Source organism: Sorex fumeus, unplaced genomic scaffold (genome assembly GCF_029834395.1).
Source record: "Sorex fumeus unplaced genomic scaffold, SorFum_2.1 ptg000058l, whole genome shotgun sequence".
Lineage (NCBI taxonomy): Eukaryota > Metazoa > Chordata > Mammalia > Eulipotyphla > Soricidae > Sorex > Sorex fumeus.
The window spans coordinates 10,275,500-10,302,269 of NW_026606115.1; the positions used below are offsets into that span (position 1 = coordinate 10,275,500).

The 26,770-nt window shown below is 36.0% G+C and overlaps 1 non-coding gene and 1 pseudogene across 1 annotated transcript; both read left to right on the forward strand.

The window, feature by feature from the left end:
- Positions 1 to 23,883: 23,883 nt before the first annotated feature.
- Positions 23,884 to 23,990, forward strand: LOC130034356 (U6 spliceosomal RNA). Its single transcript, XR_008794121.1, has one exon. It is a non-coding gene; the product is annotated as a U6 spliceosomal RNA (small nuclear RNA).
- A 5-nt stretch (positions 23,991 to 23,995) lies between these two features.
- Positions 23,996 to 24,895, forward strand: LOC130034256 (transcription initiation factor TFIID subunit 9-like; annotated as a pseudogene).
- Positions 24,896 to 26,770: the final 1,875 nt, after the last annotated feature.

Genomic DNA, 26,770 nt, shown 5'->3' on the forward strand with positions numbered 1-26,770 from the left:
TTTTTAGTCTTCTCTTTAAGTAAGTAAAGTAAAGGCCCTCCCGTTGATCATCGATTTGCTTGAGCGAGCCCAGTAACGTCTCCATTGGAGACTTTGTTGTTACTGTGTCTGGCATATCGAATACTCTCGGTAGCTTTTTAAAAAATACTGCAAAAATTTTTAGATTTTTAGATTTTTAGATTTTCCATATGGTTTATTTTTCTCTGTCCATTCTAGATATATGTAACAGTAATAAAGATACAGAATAAGACAATAAATAAAATCAATTAGTTGTTTTAGATAAACTCACTCATTTATTTTCCATAAAAGTCTTTTGTAGAAACACAGAATATAGAAGAATTGCTGCCGGACTTATTCCTGTTGGAATAGAGGAGGCTTCAAATTTGGATTTCCCCTGATATTTGAAAGCAAAACATTCTCATTGATATCATTTTATAAGTTATCGGGGAAGGGGTGTCTAGGAATGCTTAAAGTAATTCGGTCACTGTCACTGTCACTGTCCTCCCATTGTTCATCGATTTTGCTCGAGCAGGACCAGTAACGTCACCATTGAAAAATTTGTTGTTACTGTGTTTGGCATATCAAATACATCACGGGTAGCTTGCCAGGCTCTGCTGTGCGGGCGAGATACTCTCAGTAGCTTGCCGGGCTCTCCAAGAGGGGCGGAGGAATCGAACTCGGGTCGGCCATGTTGGCTGCATGCAAGGCAAATGCCCTACCGCTGTGCTATCGCTCCAGCCCAAAGTAATTCGGTATGAATTAATTTTAATGAAATTTCTAGAGCAAAAAGACAATTAATAAAATTATACCAAATAATAATGCCTACTTTCAGATAGTTTATATTAAACTTCTTATATTTGGAATCAAAGTATTTGAAGTTAAATATGTATTTGTGTTTGCTCCTAAGGACATCATAAATCTGGGTTTCTCTAGTGAGACCTGATAGAATGGCACTCACCTTGAAGGAACTGGCAGAGGAGCCCAGGTATGTGAGACTGTGGCTGAGATCTCCAAGCTTGTTCGTATCAGGACTGGGCCTCCTCCACCCAAATCTCCAGTTTTCCAGTAGCTTGGCAGTTACACCCACAAACTGCCTCTGGCACCATGTAATCTCATCAATGGCCAAGATCCAGAGACTACAAAACAAAGCTCCCAGAAGAGAGTGATGTAGAATCTCCTGCCCCCACTCCAGTCTGTCTTCCCCAGGGTCCCCTCAGAGGGGAGAGGGTTGAGTTTCCCTCCCCTTCCCACACAGAACCCCAGCAGCCGAAAACCTCCAGAACCCACCCGCAGCCATACTCAAGGCCACTCTCCAGAAGCTCGAACTAGCCTTACCCATGAAGGAACCGGCAGAAGAACCAGGTATGTAGGACCCATGGCTGAGATCTCCAAGCCTGCTCAGATCGGAACTAGTCCGCCTTCATCCAGATCCCCAGTTTTTCAGTAGCTTGGCAGTCACACCCACAAACTGCCCCTTGTGCCATGTAATCTCATCAATGGCCATGATTCAGAGACTATAAAACAAAGCTCTCAGAAGAAAGTGACAGTTTTTCCTGGAGCAGGTGGCCACATTTGCGGCTGCGCAACCTCTTATACCCTAGCCCAATGATGTAACTAAAGCAGCACACATGTGTTTGGTTTCAACATACTTGCTTGTATTCTCTTATATATGGGCTCAAAGAGTCCCAGACTGAAACTAACAACCTTTACACACTTCCCTTATTCTTATTGTGGTCAGAAGATGCTTGCTGGTTGGGTGGGTGTTTGAATATTATTTGTAATGGACTATTGTGAACTACTTTATGAAAATAAAATGTATAAAAATTAAAAAATAAGTGAGTCAGGATGCATAAATATACTTGAACCCAAAAGGAACTTAAATAAACAATATCTGTTAGCAGTTACCATAAAAATTAATAATTTTTCCTCTATTGAAGTTAGCCAGTATATTTTCAATGTCATTTATAGGGGGATTTTTAAGAGTTATTTTGTAATACACTGTCTTCCTTTGCTAGTTCTTTAATAATAATGGGAATGATGGTACAATTCCAACAATCTGTGTTCTTAAATAATAATAAGAGTCAACTCTCTCCCCTACCCTATAGTCGATAAATATTTAGCTTGTGATAATATTGATCATCCTAAAGCTGTTTCAACTTATTTATTAGTGAGATAGAACATAATCATATGTTACATAGACCCATGTTTGTTTCAATATCTCTTCCCCAAAAAACTCTCATAAAACAATTGAGGCTCTGGACAGTTAACACTTACAGATATTATAATTCATATTATTTTAGATACACTTATCCATTATTTTAAGAAGTTAATTATTAAAATATTATTTTATTTTGAACTGAAATTTTCCTTCTTGTAACATCTACTCAAAAATCCTTTACATACTTTTCTCAATGAATGAATAGGCACATAAATTATTCAGTGACATACTTCAATTTAGAATTCATATACTTCCTCTGGGAGTGTTCTGTTGAAACTATTTTCTGAAAAAACTAAGTCTCTAACAACAGAATACATTGCATATAAATTAAGCAGTGCTTTTAACCAGAAAATTAAATTGGCTCCATGATATGCGTCTCAAGGAAGCTCAAACCATGCAAATAGTGCTGCAAGGGACTGATAAAAACTGAAAACTCAGTTTTTACCTTTCTTTGTGATAATCAGTGAGAAAAATTAGAGTAATAAGCCTGAGCATATTTCGTTCAAATACTTTGACTTTCTAATAAAAGTATTAAATTAGTATTTAAATATCTAATTAGAACAAAATATTTTAAAGAAATTAATGATAATTTAGTTGGGAAATATTAATATATTATATGCTTTTGAAATTTCTTTTCTTTTTTTTGCTTTTTGGACCACGTCTGGAGTGCACAAAGGGTACTACTGGCTCTGCACTCAGGAATTACAACTGGCGGTGCTTGGGGGACCATATGGGATGCTGGGAATCAATCCTGGGTCGGCTGTGTGCAAGGCAAATGCCCTACCCACTGTGCTATCACTCCAGCCCCGAAATTTCCTTTCTTTTAATAGCAATGTTCCACTCATCAGTAATCTATTTATTAAATTAAACTTTTACAGTTCATAGTTCCTCAGTATAACTGTCTATTTTACATCTGGGGCAGAGATAGAAGTAACAACCTACACAATGGAATTTAAAAGGCACTAGAAAAATGTCATTGCTGCCAAAGGGTTACACACTTTTTGAAGTATAGTATTATTTATCAATTATGAGGTTTATGAGGATAAACTTACCTCATAAATATGCAAATTAAATGAATACCCAAGAAAATAATAGAAGACATACATATAATCTTCAAATAAAAGCAAAAGGAAAAATGATGAATAATATGAGTTAAATTTCTATAAATCAAATACCAAAATGAAAAAGAAAAATTCTATATTTTTGTTTGTGACGTTGCGAATATTATTTTGCTAACAATACCTATTTCTGACAAGAGTTTGGGAACTACCACTTGTTATTCACTTAGCACTGTAGCACTGTCCTCCTGTTCTTCATCAATTTGATCGAGCAGGCACCAGTAACGTCTCAAAACAAATTATGAGATTGTTATTACTGTTTTTGGCATATTAAGTATGTCACAGGGAGCTTGTCAGGCTTTGCCTTGCGGGCGAGATACTCTCAGTAGCTTACCGGGTTCTCCGAGAGGGGTGGAGGAATTGAACCCGGGTTGGCCATGTCAGCCGCTTACCCTCTGCACTGTCGCTCCAGCCCTATTTTATTTGCTTTTTGGCTTTTGAGGTCACAGCTGGTGGTACTCAGGGCTCACTTCTGGCTCTGCATTTCAGGGATCAAAATCCTGGAGGTGCTTAGGGGACCATACAGAGGTCCAGAATCAAACTAGGTGAGCAATGTGCGAGGAAAGTGCTCTACCTACTGTTATGTCTCTCCAGTCCCACAAACTGCAAGTAACTTTTGTTGTTGTTTTCTTTGTCACACCTGGTAGTGTTCAGGAATTATTTCTGTTTCTGTGCTCAAGGATCACTCTTGGTGGGAATCGAGTACCATATGGGATGTGATAACTTTTATTAACAAATAAAAGTTATTTTCTTTTAGTTTGTGAACTATTTCCATCTAGAGAAAACAGTTGGTTCAGTAGGCCTACCTCTGACCTTAAACTGTGCTCCCACTTATGCAAGGGACCCCCATTATGAGTGAGTGAGAGGGAAACTATTTAACACTGTTTTCTTCTATATTGGAAACTACCTACTGAAAAAGGAGGTCCTTTCCCAAGTACTCTATCCACTTAAAATTATAAACTCGCAATGTAATAAATGTGTGTCCTGCAGCTCGACTTGAAGCTTCAGAGGGTTTGTAGCTCTTAGCAAGATAATATGCCTTTTTAGTACATATTTGGGCTGTGAAAAAGGTGAGAAATGTGAAAGTATAAATATCAAATGATAATTATTTCAGTCACACACCCTCCTTTTCTTCCAATGGAGGCAAATGGGGATAGAAATGGTGGGAGTCACTTCCACCCAGTGGTTCTCTAAGAGGATGGAGGTTTTGGAACTTTCCTTATTGTATAACTTCTATTGGAGAGAGAAACTGGTTTTCTTCAAGAATATATTTAAAAGTTCAAACATGTAATATGAACACATTTCTGAAAACTCACTGGAACAAACATTCATTAATATTTTCAAATAACTCAGCTAAATGGCATTAAGATTTATTTTCATTTCTATCAAATAGTTTTTTTTAAAGTGGACTCATTCCAATTACAGGTCCTCGAAAGAGTCCTGTATTGTTATTTTTCGTCAATAACTCCCCACTCGTTAAAGGATTTAAAGTGGGAGATTTAACGTCTCCTGCCTCTGTGCCAGACTGTCCTCACCGGGGCCCCTTGGAGGAGGATAGGGACTGGGCCTCCTAAACCCAGATCCCCCATCTTCCAGTATGTAGGCAGTACACCCACCAACTGCCCCAGGCCCATGTAATCCCATCAATGGCCAAGACCCAGAGACTATAAAACCCTGCTCCTGGAAGGGACATCTTATTATCTAGTTCGTATTCTGGAGAACCTGGCAGGCTACCAAAAGTATCCTGCCCACAAACAGAGTCTGGCAAACTCCCCGTGGTGTATTCAATATGCCAAAAACCAGTAACAGTGGTGGGTCTCATTCTGCTGACTCTGAAATGAGCCTCAAATGTGGCACTTTTTAAATCTCAGGGCTAGGGCAAAGGAGATATTACTGGGGCCTGCTCCAGGAAATCAATGACCAACAGTGATACAGTTTTTTAAAATTTTTTTAGTTTAAAATAGTGTAGGTTTATTATACTTAGGAAATGTTTGGTGAGAATTTTAGGATTTTCTATCCACAATAACATGTTTCTTGAATAGTGACAGATTTCTTTTTTTTAAATTTTTTTATTAGTGAAACACCATGAGGTACAGTTATAGGCTTACAAATTTTTGTGCTTGGGTTTCAGTTATACAATGATCAAGTACTCATCCCTCCACGAGCGCCCATCCTCCACCACCATGGGTCTCAGCATCCCTCCCACCCCCTATCCCCCCCATCCCATCCTGCCTCTTTGGCAGGACATTTCCCCTTGTTCTCTCTCTCTTCTTTTGGGTCCTGTGTTTTGCAAGAGAGGCATTGAGTGGCAGTTATGTTTGGTCTATAGTCTACTTTCAGCATTCTTCTCTCACCTTGGGAGGATCCTCCCAACACCCTTTATTTGGTGCTCTCTTCTCTATCTGAGCTTCCTTTTCCCCAGCACGTGTGGCTGGCCTCCAAGTCATGGAGCAAAATTCCTGGTACTATTCTCAGCCACTCCTGGGTTTTAGTCTCCCATTTTGTTGCTTTATGTTCCCCAGATGAATGCAATCTTTCTGTGTCTATCCTGCTCTTTATGACTCATTTCACTTAGGATGATACATTCCATGTAGTACCACTTGTATGTACATTTCATGACTTCATCTTTTCTAACAGTTACATAGTACTCCATTGTGTAAATGGACCAAAGTTTCTTTAACCAGTCATCTGTTCTCGGGCACTCAGGTTTTTTCCAGATTCTGGCTATTGTAAAGAGTGCTGCAATGAACAAACAATTGCAGATGTCACTTTGACTATACTTTTTTGCCTCTCTGGGATATATTCTCAGGAGTGGTATTGCTGGGTCAAATGGGAGATCAAATTTTAATTTTTTGAGAGTCGTCCATACTGTTTTTCAAAAGGGTTGGACCATTCGGCCTTCTCACCAGCAGTGAAGGAGGGTCCCTTTCTCGCCACATCTGCGCCAGCACCGGTTGCTTTTATTCCTGTGGATGTGGGCCAGTCTCTGTGGTGTGAAATGATATCTCATTGTTGTTTTGATCTGCATCTCTCTGATGATTAGTGATGTAGAGCATTTTCTCATGTGCCTTTTCGCCATTCGGATTTCTTCTTTGAGAAAGTTTCTGTTCATTTCCTCGTCCCATTTTTTGACGGGTTGGGTGCTTTCTTCTTGTGGAATTCAACCAGTACCTTGTATATCCTTCATATCAACCCCTTGTGGATGTGTATTTGGCGAATATCCTTTCCCATTCTTAGACTGTCTTTGTATTTTGGTCACTGTTTCTTTGGAGGTGTAGAAGCTTCTTAGTTTGAGATAGTCCCATTTGTCTATCTCTGTCTTCACTTGCTTGGCCAGTGGCATGACATCTTTGAAGATAGCATTAGCTTCAATATCATGGATGGTTTTGCCAACTTTGTCTCCAATGAACTTTATGGATTCCGGTCTGATGTTGAGGTCATAAATCCATTTTGATCTTACTTTTGTGCATGGCGTTAGGCAGAGATCTGAGCCCACTTTTTTGCATGTAGCCGTCCATTTTTGCCAGCACAATTTATTAAAGAGGCTTTGCCTGCTCCATTTCACTTTTCTTCCCCCTTATCTAAGATTAGATGATCATATGCTTGGGAGGAGATGTCTGACAAAGGGTTCATACAAAGGATTTACGAAGTACTGGTTGAACTCCACAAGAAGAAAACATCCTTCCCCATCAAAAAATGGGGTGGCGAAATGAACAAAAACTTTCTCAAAGAAGAAATCCGAATGGTAAAAAGGCACCTGAGAAAACGCTCTACATCATTAATCATCAGGGAGATGCAGATCAAAACAACAATGAGATATCATCTCACACTACAGAGACTGGTCCACATCCAAAAGAACAAACACAATCGGTGTTGGCGTGGATGTGGTGAGAAAAGGACCCTCCTACACCGTCCTTAGAATCTGAGCTCCCATTTAACACAGCAATACCACTCCTGGGAATATATCCCGAAGAGGCAAAATGTATAGTCGAAATGACACCCACACTTCTATTTTCATTACTGCACTGTTCACAATAGCCAAAATTTGGATAAAACCGGAGTGCCCAAGAACAGATGACTGGTTAAAGAAACTTTGGCACATCTACACAATGGAATACTATGCAGCTGTTAGAAAAGGTGAAGTTATGAAATTTACGTACAAGTGGTTCTACATGGAAAGTGTCATGCTAAGTGAAATGAGCCACAAGAGAGGGACAGACATAGAAAGACTGCTCTCATCTGGGAGATATAAAATAATAGTATGGGAATCAAACACCCAAGAATAGTTGAGGTAAATACTAAGAGGTCTGCTCTAGGGCTTGGAAGCAGGCAGAACTTGCTGGAGGAAAAGGTATCTCATGTAGAGAAGGTACACCAAGTAAATGATGTTTGGAGGACTCACACAAGATGTGAGATGCGTGCTTAAAGTTGACTATAGACCAAACACAAGGGCCACTCAATATCTCTATTGCAAACTACAAGACCCTGAAGGAAAGTGTGAGTAAAAGGGAATGCCCTGCCACAGAGGTGGGATGGCGTGGGGGCGATGAGGTGTGGGTTTGGGAGGGCTACTGGGATCATTGGTGGTGGAGAATGGGCACTGATGGAGGGATGGGTACTTGATCACTGTATAATTAAAACCCAAGCATGAAAGTTTGTAAGTCTACAACTGTACCTCATTGTAAAAATTCTTTGAAGGTGGCCAGGGTGGCCCTGATTGCTCTTCCCCTAGCCGCCCACTTTCATAGTGTTCCCAGGCCGTTCACCCAGCCAGGGTGACCCTGCCATGGGGCAGATGGCGAGGGAAGTGAGGGCCAAGCAGTTTGATTGATCAGATGCTATTTATTCCATTCTCTCCATGCGCCTGCCCCAGTCTTTCTTAGCCCCCCATTCTAGTCTTCACTGCTCCTCATTCCCATCTCTCTCTGTCTTTCTTACCCATCTCTCTCCATCTCCATCTCGTAGCCTGGGCTCTCTCTCTCCACGTGTATTTTTCTTCTACATTATTCTATTTCAAGAAGAAATCCGAATGGTAAAAAGGCACCTGAGAAAACGCTCTACATCATTAATCATCAGGGAGATGCAGATCAAAACAACAATGAGATATCATCTCACACCACAGAGACTGGTCCACATCCAAAAGAACAAATGCAATCGGTGTTGGCATGGATGTGGTGAGAAAGGGACCCTCCTTCACCAACCAGGGTCCCTTTCATAGCTTACCGCTTGCCCTGGTTCCATCCATTCCCTCTTCAGGACCCTGCTTTTGGGGACGGTAGGAAGTAAAGGCAGCTGAGACTTAGGTGAGAGAACAGATAACCAGGAGGGAAATATTACTGAGTCACATTACAAAAGCATGTCTTCTTGTGTCCATACAAAAAGGACATTGCTCTGAAAAAACTATGCAAAGGACTTAGGGAGAAGAGAAAAATAATATTTACAAGTCAAGAGAGCACGAAGAAAGAAGTTACAAAGAAACACAAAGTAAGGGGGGCACTGTGATGGGAGCAACCCAATAAACCTAAACTCCCTGAGGCTATGCAGAATGGACAAAACAGTATTATCCTACACCTAGTGGTGTTTCACTTAAAAAAAATAAGAAATTCATTCATTTAGTCCATGCTTTATAGAGTAATGCAGCTGTTCAGACCTCCCAATCCTTCTTATTTTTAATTTTCCACTTCTTTGAACCAATTTCTTTGTAATTTAGGTTACATGGTTAAAATAGTGTTAACATTTGTGGTTTTGATTTACTAAATATGAACCACTGCCAAAATGTCCTTGACCATCAAATACTGTCCTTACTTCACATCTTACATGCATATATTGTTATTTCTTATTTTCTTATTTTTTTTTGAATCACCATGTGATACACGGCTACAAAGTTGTTCATGACTGGATTTCAATCATCCACGCATCTACTATTTTAAGCTCACATCTTCAAATTCTAAGTAATTGAGAGACCTTAAGAATTTCTTAGCTCGTACTCTCTGTCCACAAATAGAAATGACCAAATCATCCTTTCTCTTTGTCATCTTAGTCCTATCCAACCATTTCTGTTGGTCCAACAATCAGCATAACTTTCCATATCCTCTGAACACTAGAACTTAATGCACATACAAATACTACTTATATACTTACATCTTGAGCTTTTCCTTAATTTGTAGTGTATATCAGTACACTAGTATAGTGTTTCTTCAAGTGTTTCTTCATACTTTGCAGTATATATTCCTGTACTACCCTAGAGTATTAGTCTTTAATATTAAGATTTCATTATACAAGGTATTCTAGATAATTCTTCAACATAGCAATTGTTTCTATTTATTTAGATTTTTGATGGTGACTATCTTAATGATATAAATGATATATAATTTTGTTTTTTTGCTTTCAATTTCCCTGGTTGGTGACTTTGAACATATTTTCACATACTAGTTGGTTTATTTATCTTATATGAAGAAACACAAATTTAAGTCATATGACTAATTTTGTCATTTTTGTTATATTTTTAGAAATTATTGTATTCTGGATAACTTCCCTGATCTTCTATATGATTTGCAAATATTATCTATTCTATTACTAAGAGAATAAATTTGAGTTTAGTTAAATTTGATGCAGTTAATTCATACAATTTATTTGCACCGTAGTGTCTGGATCAAGATTGACTGTGTTATCCAACGGAAAAGAGGGGCTGTGTGTCCAATTCTCAGGATTGAGCTGTTAAAGAAATTTCTATTGAATACCTAATGGTTGAAGATATTAGGCGTCATATCACTCATCTTTCTTAGGAGTTACTATAAGACTATTTGAATTACTAATACTCTCTGGTTGAATTTTCATTTATTTGGGGTTCACAAAATGTTCTGTAATTTCTAGCTCTGTCAAAAGGTTATATTTTGTGTCTTTACAGTGGACTGGAACCCTAAAAGCAAGTCAATAGACTACTTTTCGTTTGATCTGAAACAATCTTAATAGATCAAGAAACATGGCCTTTGTCTTTCCATTTATAGCCTTAGTAATATGAGGCAGAGAGATAGAGTTTGGGAGGTAGGTCACTTTCCTTGCATGCCGTCACATCTCTTTGATCCTTGATAGCACCACAGTCCTCTGAATACTTCCATGGGTCACACTTCAGCATAGAACTTGGAGATGTCCCTAAACATCACTGGCATGACCCAACTACCACCACCAAAAAAGGTTTTACTAATTTACACCTACATCCATAAAAACCTTAGCAATAGAACCTGTTCTCAACTTATTTATTGCACAGAGCAAATAGTTCTTCCCTGTTTTATAGAAATTTAATATATTGCTGTGAAAAATAAAAATAATTAAAGCTTTTCACATTCCTCTGATGCTGTCAGAGGAAAAGAAAAGCAAACACTTTAGCTCTGCACACAATATGTAATCAACCAGATTGCCTCAAGCTATAGCTGAAAAATGAAATATTCTCAAATCTGGAAAAGTAATACATTTTTTCAGGCAAAAGGTCATTCATGTTACATTTTTATTCAATAGTATACTTAGTTTCATGTAGACAAATTCTACATCTTGAAATTGGGGGGTAGGCGCTGGGGCCACAACTATCACTGCTCAGGGATTACTCCTGACTCTATTTTTAGTAATTAAATTTGGCACTGATCAGAGGACTATATGTAGTGTCAGGCCAATCTAGGTCAACTACAAATGAAGCAAGCATCATACATGCTATCTGTAGAATTCATAGATCTTTTGTGTTTATTTTTTGTTGTTGTTTTGGGGCCACACCTAGTTGTTCTCAGCGCTTTGCACTTGCTTTCTAGTCAGGGAATCTCTCAGGATGGGGATCAGGGAAGCATATACAAATGCGAAGCTGAAGCTTCTTACCCACTCTGCTATCTCTTTGGCCCTCTCTTGGTATTTTTTTTCTCTTGATACTTTTGAGTCCACTGGTTCTTAAATTCTTTCCTCCTTGGTATCATGATCAACTTTGTGGAGGAAAGGGGAATAATTTTACTGGCTGTGGTCTCAAGTATCTCTCTTGGTGGGGCTAGGGGACCTTTTGGAATTGAACCAGGGTCAACCATGTGCAAAGTATGAGCCCTATTCACCATACTATCGCTGTGGCCCAGAAACTTGTCCTCTTGAAAATCCAATAAAGTCCTTCCCATGGATTTCTCTAAACATTAATGCCTAAAACAATAACTCATGTAAATGAAGAAAAGGTTTAAAGACCCATATTTTAATAAATTATATCACAATTATAAGGGAAATAGTCTCAATTTGATCATATTTTATCCTAGAATAATATGCTGAATTAACTAGAGTTTTACAAGACCTTTAGGAATTTTGCATAATTTTAGAGTACCCATATTAATATTCACCCGAACATTCTCATATATCCATAATGGTTAGACATTTGTCCTATTGTGAGATGTCCTATATGGTTTCAACACACAACATAGGCTTAATTCATCTGTATTTCTCTTTACAGAGAGGGAAAGAACAATTATTGTAAGATGTCTTTAAAACTCTATTAAAACGTTCCATATTTATTTTGCTTTTAATAAAAACTTTATTCTTTTCTTAGAATTTTCATCTCAGGGTAGCTTTATCATAGGCATTAAAATAGCAGTAACACACTTGCCTCATAGATTAAATGACATTTAGTTACCCATTTAATCAAAGTGATAAATATTTGAAAAGCAATGTAAAAACTTCCATCATTCTTAATAAAACTTATTTCTTTTAAAATTAAGACTGGTTTTTACTAGATTGATCAAAAACCTTATGATAAACCTCACATAAAGCATATGAAGTTATTTTGATAACAAAAATTTATTTATTTTCCAGGCGGAATGCTCTAATAATGTTCAATCTAATACAAAAGTTTAGCACTGATTTAAGAATATTTTCCTTTGACAGATGAGATAAAATTTTATATAACTATAGTATGAACGTCAAAATATAATTTAAATATTATTATACAAATTCATTATCTATAGTGATAAACTGTACAGTTTGTTTGCCTAATATTTTTTCTCATACATTTTGCACTCAAATTCTTTTATGTACCTTAATTTAAAAATATTCAGATAATTTTGAGGCATATTTCTTCCATTATCCTCAATAAAGTATTTCTATTCTTATATAATTTCTTAAAATTTTCACTTTCTATCTGTAATTTCTCTCATTTACATAAATCTAATTTTATAGTATTCGCAGAATGCATTATCCAAAAGCATCAATCTCTAACAATGAAATTATGTTATTGTAAAAATTATACTACATTACCACTTTTAAACTTACAAGTTAATTCCCTAATTTCTTACACACATGCTGTATTTCAGAACTATATTGAGGGAACTACATTTTTTGTTTTTTGCTTTTTGGGTCACACCCGGCAATGCTCAGGGATTACTCCTGGCTCTGCACTCAGGAATTACTCCTGGCAGTGCTCAGGGGACCATATGGGATGCCGGGAATCGAACCCAGGTCGGCTGCATGCAAGGCAAACACCCTACCCGCTGTGCTATAGTTCTGGCCCCGGAAACTAAAAATTTTATAGAATCAAATAGTTTTAAGAGTAAAATGATCCAATCATTAATATTTAATATAATTATCTGGATATATTATGAATGAAAATGTTACTTTTAGGGTAGCTTTATCTCTAAGTATTTTGTTTATACTATTATAAATAAAATTTTACCTAATATCTTGAAATACTACTAAATCTTTATATTAGTGATAAAAATAATTTTTATTAAATTATTTTGCTTTTATTTTTTTTTAATTTTTATTAGTGAGACACCATGAGGTACAGTTGTAGACTTACAAATTTTCCCCTAGTTGTTTTTATATATTTAAGCTCATGTAACCTGTGAATAGAGATATTTATACTTCCCCTTTCAACATTAAACCTTTAATTTCCTTGTCTTTCCTAACTGTTCTAGTAAAGTCTTCCAGTATTTATTAGAATTGAAGAGAGTGGTCAACTTTGTCTTGATTCCAGTTCAAGAGAAAAAACTGCTTTTCCCCATTGAATCTATTTCCTATCGATCTTTCAACCATAACTATCATAATCACTATTATGTTGTAACAATTCCTTTTATTCTCAGTTTGTTCAGTGTTCTACCACTAGACAATGTTGAATTTTGTCAGCTAATTTTATTCCATATATTGATAAGATCAACTGTATTTGTTCTGCATTTTCATTTATTTGCATGTGTTAAATGAGTCCAGAATCCCAGGAATAAATCACACTTGGCCATGTTAGATGATCTTCCAATGTACTTTTGAATTAATTTCTCTAGTAATTTGCGAAAGATTTCTATATTAATTTTGGATATTGTCCCTTTTTCATGTTGTTTTTGTCAGAGTTGCTCCCTGAGTAATTCTGGTCACTCAAAATCATTTTGTGATTTTCCACGGCTCACATTCAGATGTTGCCAATTTACCCTTATGGTCTGGAATCCTGCAAAATGGGTAACACTGCTTCCTCATAGTTTATGTCTTCATATCCCCACAGAGAGCACACATTGACATCCTGATTTTAGTCACCTGTCTACACAAAAACATACCAAAAAAAAAGAAAGAAAGGAAAAAGAAACCCTACAGACGCAAAATTCACAATTGGAAAGTGACACAGGACCCTACTATTTTTAGTGATAGAAGATAAAAACTCAAGTAGTAATAAACGGCTATATCACCTATTTGATAATGATTTTTGAGAGGAAATATTGAGGATGTTTAAGAAGCTCAAAGAAACAATGGGATGGAATGTCAATAAAACACAAGTGGATATGAAACCAGAAATGAGAAAACTATTAAGCAGAAATAACAGAACTAAAGAATTTGGCAGGTGAAATGAAAAACTCACTAGAAGGCTTCAGCAGTAGTGTAACAATAGCTGAGAGACAAAATCAGGAAGCTCCGAGATGAGCTACAAAAAACTTCAACAGCAACAGAATATGGAAAAAGGCCTCAAAGTAAATGAACAGCGTACAAGAGAACTCTGGGTTGAATTGAAGAGGAGGAACATAAGATTTATCAGAATGCAGATGAACAGGAAGACAATTCCAATGAAGGAACAATAGTTAAAGAATCCATCACTGAGAACTTTTCAGAGTTGGAATGCCAGAGTACCAGTTTTTTTTAAAGAGTACCAGCTAAAAAATACCCAAATAAAAACACTCTAAGGCCCATCCTAATTAGAATGAGAAAAGCCAAGGATAGACATTGATGCAGCCAGAACAATGAAGGAAATCACATACAAAGGGATGTCCTTAAGATTTACAACAGATTTATCAAAGGGCAGCATGCAATAATGCTGGGATTTGGTAAAAAAAAAAAAAAAAAAAAAAAAAAAAAAAGAAAGAAATCAGTGATATGAATGCCTCATCAAGAATATTTTATCCGGTAAGACTTTAATTCAGATTTGAAGGAATTATTCAGGATTTCACAGGTAAGCAACAGCTCAGGAACTTCATAGACTCAAAATCAATTTATAAAAACTGAAGGATTGCTTTAAAATGAGACAAATATCACAAACATATCAAACTTCTACATGAAAATGGCAGAGAATTCCATGATAATAATCTTTCCCAATGACAATGATATAAATGCACCAATTAAGAGACAAACAGTGGCAGGATAAATTAGAAAATTGAATCCAAGCTGCTGCTGCCTAGCAGAAATACATTTGAATAGCACGCGAAAGCAGAGCCTTAAAGTGATAGGTTGAAATAAAATGTTTTAAGAAAAAAAAACCACAAAAGCGTCAGCTTTGCCATACTTGGTTTAGACAACATCAATTTCAAGCTTAAAAATGTTGTGAGATAGTCAAGGGATATTTACATCATAAAGAACTCACATTACTAAACACATATACACCTAAAAAGTGACCAGAAAAATACTTAAAACAACTGTTGATATGAAAGGAGACATTGATAGCAACACAAATAATAGTTGGAGACTTTAACACTGCTCTGTCACCTTTTGATAAATCAATTGAATAATGTTCAAAAGAAATACTGGCATTGAATGAAAAATGAATGAAAGAGAGTTTAGCAGTTTAATATATACATAACATATATATGTTTACACAATGTATATGTGTACATATATATTATATTTTATATACATACATGTGTGTATATATCCATATATATGTCTTTTAAATGCAAAATGTCTGAATGCACATGCATATGGGACATTATCTATGAAAGACCACATGCTGTTTCACAAGCCTCCATAAAAATTAAGAAGATAAAATACATATGAACAAACTCATCATTATTCCCTGAAAATAAAAGCTAATTATAAATATAGTTAATGAAATCTTTAAACAAAAGCTACTGCTAACTATGTTCTGGATCTTTTAGGAAAACAGAGAAACAGAAATACTCTCAAATAGTTTCTATTAAGTAAATATCATACTTATAACAGAAACAGGCAGAGATAGCACAAAAAAGAATAATTACAAACTGATTAACATAAACACAAAGATGTTCAACAAAATATTTGCAAAGGAGTCCATTATCTAATCAAAAGGATCTCACAACGTGATCAAGTGGGATTTATTCCTGGGATGCAAGGACGATTTAACATACTCAAGTAAATAAAATTAATGTACCATATCAATAGATGCAGAGAAAGTGTTCAATAAGATCCAGAACCAATTTATGACAAAAACTCTAAATAAAATGGGAATTGAAATAACCTTATTCAACATAGTTAAATCCATTTACCACAAATCCACAGCAAATGTCATACGAAATGAGAATAAACTAAAAGCTTTCCCTCTAAGATCAGGTACAAGACAATGTCCTCCAATCTAACCATTTCTATTTAAATATAGTACTGGAAGTACTTACCATAGAAATTGTACATGACATATATATTAAAGGCATCTGTATAAGAAAGGAATAAGTCAATCTAACTCTATTTACAGATGACATGTTATATTTAGAAAGTCCTAAAGACTCTGAAAAACAAAGCTCCTAGGCTGTAATAGATTTGTAGAGTAAAGTGTCAGCTTATACAATTCACAACTAAAAGCCAGGGATTTCCTGTAAACAAATAATGAAATAGAGGAGAAATACATTTCTTAAATATCCAAGTTTGTCTCAGAAAATCAAATATCTAGAAATTGGCTTAACTAAATAGGTTAAAGACATATACAAAGAAAACTAGAAAACTCTACTTCAATGAACAAACAAATAAAAGAGGACACAAAGAAAATGGAACCATACCACATACTCATGGATGGGAAGGATTAATATCAACGAAATGTCAATACTCCTCAAACCATTGCATGGATTCAATGTAATCCCTATAAGGATACTCGTGAAATTTAAAAAAAAACATTCTTGAATTTCATATGGAACAATAAACTCCACCTAATATCCGAAAGAATCCTTGGGATAAGTAAAGCAGGCAGTATTACTTTTCTCAACTTCAAATTGTACAACAAAGTGGTAATAATTAAAACAGTGTGGAACTGGAATAAAGACAGAATAATGCAATAGAAATAAAAATCCAGAAACAGGCCTCATATATATAGTCTGTTAATCATTAATAAAGGAGCAAATATGAAGTGAAGTAAGGAAAGTCACTTCAAGAAACGGTGTTACAAAAACTGGTTGGCCACATACAAAATATGAACTCAGCCCTCTTTCTAATAGCATGCACAAAAATCAAATGAAAATGTATTAAAGACCTTGATATTGTACTTAAATCCATGAGGTACGTAGAGTAAAACTTAAGTAGAACTCTTCATGACATTGAAGGTAGAGGGATTTTAAGGATGATATACCACTGGACAAGCAAATGAAAGCAATGATAAAAAATGGGACTATAATAAATTAAGCATCATCTTCACCTCAAAGAATATGGTCATCAGAATTCAAAGACAGTCCACATATTGTCATAAAGTATTTACCTACCACTCATCTGACAAAGGGTTCATGTCCAAGATACATAAATCGTTGGTAGAACTTTGCCAAATATATCCAACTCCATTAAAATAGAGAGAATAGATCAACAAAAACTTCGTCAAAGAATACATACAAAGAATACATAGAACTCCATTAAAATAGAATAGATCAGCAGAAACTTCCTCAAAGAATACATAGAACTGGCCAAAGGGAACATGAAAAATGCTCTAATCTCTAATCATAATGGAAATTTCAATAAAAACAATAACAAAATATCACCTCACCAGCAGAGATTGCACTTACCAAAGAGAACAGCAACAACCAGTGTTGATACGAAAGACATTTGCACCCCCATGTTCATTGAAGCACTATTTTTAATAGACAAAAATCTATAAACAGTGAAAATTCTGATGAAAAGATGACTATGTAAGGAAGCTATAGTAGCATACACAATGGAATAGTTCTTGACTGTAATAAAAGATTAATTCATTAAATTGTACAATAAATAGATATATCTGGAAAGTATCTTTTTTGATTGAAATGAGTCAGAGAGAGAGGGATAGACATAGAATGGTCTCACTCATATGCATAGTATAAAGAAACAGTAGGGAAATAACTAATATTTGAACTCAATAGAAAGTGCAGGAGAACTTGTCCTCAATAAGAAGTTTGTCACTTGGGTAGGTGGACATTGGGATAGGTCAGGGAAGGTACTGGTACAACAATGATAGATTGTATATTATCACTCTGGATGCTAGAATAGATGCTGGACTAGATGTTGTTAAAGTGATATGCATAACATTTGTATCAAGAACAGTATTTTAAATGAATATACCTAAAATTGAAAAAAAGGTAAAAAGGGAAAAGGTACTTGCCATAGAACCGAGACTTGCTGGGAAATGGGAGTGAAACCTCGGTGATTGGTGGAAGAAAGTGCACACGGATGAAGTTATTGGTGTTAGAAAATTTTTTTCCTGAAACTAAATCATGAATATCTTTATAACTTTTACTTCATGGTGATTGAATATAAACTAGAAAATAAATTTAAATTCCACAAAATTAGCCGTACTTAACTTAGCTCTATGTTAAGTTCCTCCAAGGCTGGGGAGTTTCTTCCTTTTCAATAAACATTTTCTATCTTTTAAATGAATAGTAAAGAATCTCTGTGATAGAGACAGCAGGGAAAGAAAAGATCAACAGAGAGCCTAATTCATAAGAATACACTCACTAGGGCACTCTACAAAAATTCACATTCAAAGTACAGAAAAAAACAAGAGGAAGACCATGTAGAAGCCCACCAACTCAATATGTGAAGTTAATAGGCTTGAGGGCTTTACCAGCAGCAAACATCTCTATAAAATCTTAGATAATGAAAGTCACCATGAAGAATTTGTTTAAAGAACTCAAAGAAAAAATTGATACAAGTAGTGAATGGAAATGAGAAAATATAATCAAAAGTGACAGATCTGAAGAGCATTGTAGGTTAAATAAAAAAATCAATATAAGTTCAGCAACAGAGAGACAGAAGCTGAAGGAAAAAAGTCATTAAGCTCCATGATGAGATGCAGGAAACCTGTATTAAACAACAAAGGTTGGGGGAAAGTTTCAAAATAAATACCAGTGCACCAGAAATTTTTTTTTATTTTTATTTTTATTAGTGAAACACCATGCGGTACAGTTGTAGACTTACAAATTTTTGTGCTTGGGGCTGGAGTGATGATAGCACAGCGGTAGGGCATTCACCTTACAAGCGGCCAACATGGCCGACCCGAGTTCGATTCCTCCGCCCCTCTCGGAGAGCCCGGCAAGCTACCGAGAGTATTCGATATGCCAAACACAGTAACAACAAAGTCTCCAATGGAGACGTTACTGGGCCCGCTCGAGCATATCGACGATCAACAGGAGGGCCTTTGATTATACAATGATCAAATACCTATCCCTCCACCCATGCCCATTTTCTACTACCATGGATCCCAGTATCCCACCCAGCCCCATTCCCCCCATCCCACACTGCCTCTGTGGCAGGTCATTCCCTATTGTTTTCTTTCTCTTTTTGGGTGTTGTGGTCTGCAAAAGAGGCATTGAGTGGCAATCATGTTCGGTCCATAGTACACTTTCAACATGCATCTTCCATCTTGGGAGGATCCTCCAAACACCCTTTATTTGGCGCTCCCTTCTCTATCTGAGCTGCCCTTTCCCCTAGAATGCCTGGCTGGCCTCTAAGGCATGGCGTAATCCTCCTGGTACTGATCTCGGCTATTCTTGGGTATTAAACTCCTATTTTGTTACTTTATGTCCCCAGATGAATGCAATCTATCTATGTCTATCCCTCTCTTTCTGACTCATTTTGCGTAGCATGATACTTTCCATATAGAACCACTTGTATGTAAATTTCATGACTTCATCTTTTCTAACAGCTACATAGTACTCCACTGTGTAGATGTACCAAAGTTTCTTTAACCAGTCATCTGTTCTTGGGCATTCAGTTTTTTTTTCCCAGATTCTAGCTATTTTAAAGAGTGCTGCAATGAACAAATAATTGCAGATGTCACTTCGACTATACATTTTTGTCTCTCTGGGATATATTCGCAGGAGTGGTATTGCTGGGTCAAATGGGATCTCAATTTCTAATTTTTTGAGAATCGTTCATACTGTTTTCCAAAAGGGCTGAACCAGTCGGCATTCCCACCAACAGTGAAGGAGTGTCCCTTTCTCACCACATCTGAGCCAGCATCGGTTGGTTTTGTTCTTTTGGCCTGCCTCTGTGGTGTGAAATGATATCTCATTGTGTTTTTGATTTGCACCTCCTTGATGATTAATGATGTAGAGCATTTTCTCATGTGCCTTTTTGCCATTCGGATTTCTTCTTTGGGAAAGTGTCTGTTGATTTCTTCGCCCCATTTATGGTGGGGTTGGAATTTTACTTCTTGTGGAGTTCAACCAGTACCTTGTATATCCTTGATATTAAAAACCCCTTGACGGATGTGTATTCTGTGAATATTCTTTCCCATTCTGTAGACTTTCTTTGTATTTAGGTCACTGTTTCTTTTGAGGAGCAGAAGTTTCATAGTTTAAGATAGTCCCATTTATCTATCTCTGTTTTCACTTGCTTGGCCAGTGGCGTTACATCTTTGAAGATACCATTAGCTTCAATGTTATGGAGGGTTTTGCCAACCTTGTCTTCAATGTACCTTATGAATTCTGGTCTGATGTTAAGGTTTTTAAACCATTTTGATCTCACTTTTGTACATGGCATTAGGCAGAGTTCTGAGACCACTTTTTTGCATGTAGCCATCAAGTTTTGCCAGCCCAATTTGTTAAAGAGGCTTTCCCTGCATAGAATCAGATCATCTGCAACAAATGAGAATTTGATTTCTTCCTTTCCTGCCTGGATGCCCTTAATATATTTTTTCCTGCTTAATCTCTATTGCAAGTACATCCAGTACTATATTGAAAAGTAGTGGAGAGAGTAGGCAACCTTGTCATATTCCTGATCTTAGGGGGAAGGCTCTCAGTTTTTCCCCATTGAGGATGATGCTTGCTGGAGGCTTGTCATAGACGGCTTTAACTATATTGAGGAAAGTCCCCTCTATCCCCATTTTGGTGAGAGTTTTCATCATAAATGGGTGTTGGATCTTATCAAATGCCTTCTCTGCAACTACTGACATGATCATAATGATTTTTATCTTTCTTTTTGTTGGTATGATGGATTACGCTGATTGATTTCCGAATGTTAAACCATCCTTGCATGCCAGGGATGAATCACACTTGGTCATGGTGTATGATCTTGGTGATGAGTTGTTGAATTCTATTTGCTAGTATTTTGTTGATAATCTTTTCATCCGTGTTCATCAGGAATATGGGCCTTTAGTTTTCTTTTCTCGTGGTGTCTTTGTTTCCTTTTCGTATTAGAGAGATATGGATTTCATAGAAACAGGTTGGGAGAGTTTCTGTGTTTTCAATTTACTGGAAAAGCTTGAGAAGAATTGGCAATAGGTCCGGTTTAAATGTTTGGAAAAATTCTGGACCTGGGCTCTTGTTTTCATGAAGAATTTTGATTACAGTTTCAATTTCCTTGTTGTTAATAATTCTATTGAGGTACTCTAGATCTTCTTGATTAAGCTATAGGAGATTTTAGAAATCCAGGTTTTAACGATTTCTTCTAGGTTCTCTTGTTTCGTGGCATACAGACTTTCAAAGTGGTCTCTGATGATGTTTCTAATTTCTTTGGTGTCTATTGTGATATCCCCATTCCTATTTCTGATTCGATATATTAGGGTTCTCTCTCTCTGTTTCTTTGTGAGTGTTGCTAGTGGTTAATCGATCTTATTTATTTCCTCAAAGAACCAGCTCTTGGTTTCATTGATCTTTCGGATTCTTTCTTTGGTTTCTGTGTCGTTGATTTCTGGCCTAAGTTTTATGATCTCTTTCGTTCTGCCTATTTGGGCTCCTTCTGTTGATCCTTTTCTAAGATCTTGAGCTGTGAAGTCAAGTTGTTTATGTGTATCCTTTCTTCCGTCCTGAGATATGCTTGCAGAGCTATAAATTTTTCCCTTAATAAGGGAAAATTTATAGCTCTGCAAGCATATAGCTTATAGCTGCATCCCATAAGTTCTGGTAGCTTGTGTCTTCATTCTCATTTGTTTCCAAGTATCTTTTGATTTTGTCCCTGACTTCCTTCCTGATCCACTCGTTGTTCAGCATGGAGTTGTTTAATTTCCAGGTGTTTGATCTGGTTCTCCGTGTCTGTTTGTGATTTCACTTCTATTCTCAGTTCATCATGGTCTGAAAAGATGGTTGATACCATTTCTATATTCCTGATTCTATGGAGGTATGTTTTGTGGCCTAGGACATGGTCTATTTTGGAGAATGTTCCATGCACACTGGAGAAGAATGTGCATTCTTCCTTTTAGGGGTATAAAGCCCTGTGTAGATGTATAAGCCCTTTCTCTTCTATTTCTTCTTGCAAAGCCAATGTTTCTTTGCTGAGTTCTGTTCTTGATGATCTATCCAGAGGTGATAAAGTGATGTTGAAGTCTCCAGGTACTATTTTGTTGCTAGCAATGTCCTCCTTAAGATCTGTTAACAGTTGTTTTAAATATTTATCTGTTCCCTCATTAGGTGCGTATACATTCAAGAGTGTGATTTCTTCCTGTTGTACATATCCCTTAATCAAGAGAAAATAGCCTTTGCTGTTCTTCTAGTCTTTTTCAACCTGAAGTTAATATTGTCAGATTCTAGTATGGCCACCCCAGCTTTTTTGAAGGAGCTGTTTGCTTGCAGGATTGTTTTCCATCCTTTCTCTTTGAGTCTGTGTTTGCTCTGACTGTTGAGATGAGTTTCTTGTAGGCAGCAGAATGTTGGGTTCTGTCTCTGAATCCATTTTTCCACTCTGTGTCTCTTAATTGGTGAATTTAGACTGTTGACCTTAAGAGAGATTATTGTTATGAGGTTTTGTGTCATCTTTCTGTAAGGGTGTGTTGTGCTTGTAGGGCTTGTCTTGTCTTATAGTAGCCCCTTTTGTCCTTGTTTTAGGTTTGGTTTTGAATCTATGAAGTTCCTGAACTGCTCTTTATCTTTAAAGTAGTGTTTTGTTCCTTTGATTTTGAGTGAGAATTTAGCTTAGTAGTTTAGTTGAAAATCACCCAACCCCTCACTGAAATAAATAAATGACAATTTTACATGACTTCCTTCATATATATTTATATATATACATATACATATACATATACATATACATATACATATACATATATATATCAGCTATATGTAACAAAAGCAAACTAACTGATTAAAACAAACAGAAAGATAACTGACTCTGGACTAAGTGAGTACTATGGTGATTAGCAGAGAAAAGGAGAACATGTATAAAGAATGAAAAGAGTCAAATTTTTGTGATTTGATGTCACTGAAGGTTTGGTTGTGAGAGTGATGACAAAATAAGCATAGAGGTGTGAAGCTAATATTCTAAAGCTACATAACGTTAAACTAATGATAAATTTATAACAAAATTCAGAATGTCCTAAATTATAATCTATATTTATTTACAATTTTCTTAAAGTTTGCTCTGTAACAGAAAACAGGACTACAAAAACAGAATTTCAATAAAAATGAACAAATGTGCAAAAAAACACTAGGAAAATTTGTGATTTTTTAAAATAATCATTATTACAGTCATTTTTTGTATGCTTTGGGGCCACACCCAGCAATTATTGGTGATTATTCTTGGCTCTGAACTCAGGAATTACCCCAAGCAGTACTCAAGGAACCATATGGGATTCTGGGAAATGAACTCAGGTTGGCCCCACACAAGTTAAATGCGCTATTTGCTGTCCTATCTCTTGAGCTATTTTCTGTTTTGTTTGGACCACGCGCAGTGGTGCCCTGAGCTGACTCCCCAAGTAGTTGCTCAGGGAAAACTACTTGAGGAGCTGAAACAACCATATGTTTTCCATGGGATAGAATCTGAATCAACTACTTGCAAGATAACTGTACTGTCTCTACCTGCTGTACTCAATCTCTGGTCCCAGAATTGTTTGTCTCTACCTAACTGTTGAACTCAATGTTTGAGGTTCCAAATTTTAGAATTCTATATTTGTACATATGTAGAAATTTCCATTTAACAATAAAAATAGTGCTCACTTCGGCTGCACATATACTAAAATTGGAACAATACAGAGAAGATTAGCATGGTCTCTGCACAAGGATGATGTGCAAATTTGTGAAGTGTTCCATATGTTTAGAGCATGCCAAAAGATGCACAGATGATGGCACAATCCTGAAGGATATGGGGATTACAGAATATGAACCTAGAGTTATAACTCAGATGTTGGAGTTTGCCTTCCGATATGTAACTACAATTTTAGATGATGCAAAAATCTATTCAGATCATGCTAAGAAAGCTACTGTTGATGCAGATGATGTGCGATTGGCAATCCAATATCGTGCTGACCTATCTTTTACCTCTCGTCCTCCAAGATATTTTTTCTTGGATATTGCAAGACAAAGAAATCAGATCCCTTTGCCATTTATCAAGCCATATTGTGGCCCTAGATTACTGCCTGATAGATACTGCTTGACTGCTCCAAACTGTAGACTTTACCAAAAAATACATTTTTACCAAATACATCTTTACCAAAAATACATCTTTACCAAAAAATAGATCCACTTTTGCGGGAAGAATAACAGTTCCATGATTAAGTGTTGATTCAATTAATAGTAGATCAAGAACTCCTACACTTGGAACACCAACCCCACAAACAATGTCTGTCACAACTAAAGTAGGGACTCCAATGTCCTTACAGGGCAAAGGTTTACTGTCCAGATGCCAACTTCAGAGGCCCCAGCTGTAAAAGCATCAATTCCTACAGCATCAGCAGTTCAGAATATTCTTATTAATTCATCTCTAATTGGATCCAAAAACATTCTTATTACCACAAATATGGTGTCATCACAAAATACTGCCAATGAATCATCAAAAGCATTGAAAAGAAAAAGTGAAGATGATGATGATGACGATGATGATTATGATAATTTGTAATCTATCCTTGAAACATGTAATATGTATACTTGGCCTTGAGTTCATTGCATTGAGACTGAAAATGCGTGCTGAATATTTTTGATTTTTGAGTAAATATAGCTACCATACTTTGACGTTTACATGTTGGATTTTCCTTAAGTTTAAAAACGTTTTTTTTTTTTACCACTGGCCTTTAAAAATAAAGTTTTCATTTGTCAGTTTGAAAAAAATTAAAACAATGAGAGTGAAAATGGCAGTAATTATCTTTTCTTTATACTCTATAAGCAGTTTGCCTTCTGAAACTTATGAGTGAAATTCATAGCATTGTTCTTCATTCTGTATTCAAGAGAATCCAAAGTATGTCCATGACTTCTGTAATGAAGGGTACTTAGAGTGCACCGATTCCCATATGGCTAGAGAATGGAATCAATGATATAATATAAAGATATATTTATATCTATGCAATTTCTGTATTCTCTATTCTAGTTTTATTGAGGCACCAATTAATTTGGTCAAATTCACTTGACTATTACAGGACAGGTCTTGTGGTGAGAAATAGGAATACAATATTTCTCATTGATTATCTTATATCATCAAGAAACTCAGAGTGTAATGAAGAAGGCAAAGAATAACATGAACTTTCTTTGAAAATGTCAAGAAAATACTAAATAATGTAAAAGGTAAGCTGGCATTTTAAAACATAATGATTGTTTTTTCATTAAGTTCAGTTTTCCCTGGACTATAATCAGTTTACTAACATTTTATACACTAGAAATTGATATGTAATGATGAACATATGCCCCTATAAAGTTAATGTTACAGTAATTATCCAGAGCGATCATTCTGAACTTTGACATTAGATAAATTAATTTGTGCAGATACTACTCTTTCTTTGAAGTCTGGCATATTCCCCAGGATTCCTGCTATTCTGTGAACTTATTATTTCAACTTCTGATTTAATAACTAGCTTTCACTTACATCTAATATTTATTCTATGTTAAAATAATGTTTATTTTTCATACTAAAGAAATAAAATAACTATTTGCCAAACGTGTATTTGTGTGTGGCATACTTAAGTACTTTACATAAAGGAATAAATGTACACTATAAGAATAAAAAGAATTTCAAAGTTACTTCTGGTCTTAAGAGCCTTTGGAAACCCTAACAGTAAACAAATCTAACCATCAAATTTTTGTAATTTTGAGTTCTATAATCTTAAATAGTTATTTACCATTCCTTGTATCCTGAAATTCCACAAAAATAATTTAGAAAGAGAACTTTATTTTATTTTTCTTACTGTAGTTTTCAAAATCATGGTTTCAGTAATTTATTTCGATTTCTAAATTACTTTAGGTAATTTTATCCCACACATTTTATGGACAGATGCATCTTGTTTGCTGCCCACACCCCCCCAACATGATGATAAAGATTGCAGTAAATAAATTTAACCATATTGCTGCCGACTTCACAGGGTTTCTTTTAACTTAGTATATTGTATAATTTTAATATCAATGATATTTTCTTGAATTCAGCAAATGCTGCAAGTTCCTGTTTTTATACATGTATGCCAAGTTCAATGGAACACTGTGAATGAGAACAGAAAGGTTGTCAACAATAGAAAGCCAACATTCAATTTCCAAGAATGAGATCCTGTTATCAAATGGGTGATGCTGCTGCTGAATATGTTATAGAATTCACTGGATGTCTTCATTTTTTTATTGAATTGCAATGAGACAGAGTTTTACAAAGCTGTTCATTATGGGGTTTTAGTCACACAACGTTCCAAACCTATCCCTCTACAAGCACAAATGTCCTCAATTTCCCTCCAATCCCCAAACTCTCTTTCTTCTCTCACTCTCTCCTCTTTCTCTCTATCCTCTCTCCCTCTCTCTCTATCTCATTTTGGGCATCAGAGTTTGCAATACAGATCTTGAAAGTTTATCATATATATGGCCGCTTGTAAAGCGAACGCCCTACCACTGTGCTATCCCTCCAGCCGTAT